This window comes from Entamoeba invadens (assembly GCF_000330505.1).
Source record: "Entamoeba invadens IP1 unplaced genomic scaffold scaff_1105074725591, whole genome shotgun sequence".
In the NCBI taxonomy this organism is placed as follows: domain Eukaryota; phylum Evosea; order Mastigamoebida; family Endamoebidae; genus Entamoeba; species Entamoeba invadens.
The window spans coordinates 77,242-78,115 of NW_004191750.1; positions in this window are offsets into that span (position 1 = coordinate 77,242).

Genomic DNA, 874 nt, shown 5'->3' on the forward strand with positions numbered 1-874 from the left:
TATTATTTACTTAAGTTTTATTAAAAATTAATACTTAAATATCATATTTCAAAATAATGAATAAAAGACTGAATTAATTCATATAGAGGATTTGTTTCTTTTTTAGACTGTTACTGTTGTTGGCTCTGTTAAGCAGTTAAGAATACGCCATGTATTTTGTCGTATAAATAAGATGTTTATAACATGCTTGTTAAATTTGGGCAATTGCCATGGTGTAACAACACCAACAGAACCCTTATCTGCTTGATGCACAGATATTCATCACCATTTCTATGTTCTTCGTGTATTTCCCCGATTGAGACCAATGTTTTTATATCTCTTTAAGCCTGTTAGATTTGAAGTTGGTGTCAAATAATTGCAAGTCCTGTATATAGTGAGATACCTGGAAACGAACATTCATTACTTTGATTCTTTGAGACGCTGTCCGAAGTCAGATTGTTTTTATGCATAAAACAAACGGTGTATTGTATTGTATTTGTTTGATCGTACACAAAATTGGGTTTAAATAATCGTTTTGTGTTTTCTATTTTTATTGTTCCGGCAATATAAAATGAACCTTGTATCGACAAACCTGTTTCCTGTTGTATTTTAAGTTTAATTTATTTTTATTTTATTTTTTTATAAAAAAATCGAATAATCGAACTAAAAATACACTGAAATTTATTCTACATAGAGCTGCAATTATTTTAATAAAAATTAGTTTGTTTATTCTTCTTAAATACATATTTATTTTTTTATATTTGCTTAAACTTCAATAAAACCAGTTTGTATTTTTTTCAAAACTACCTATTTTTATAAAAAAATAAAAAATATTTATTCCAGTTTTTCATTGAGTGGAGTCATCAATGTATAATATACAATCAAAGGCGTCTAT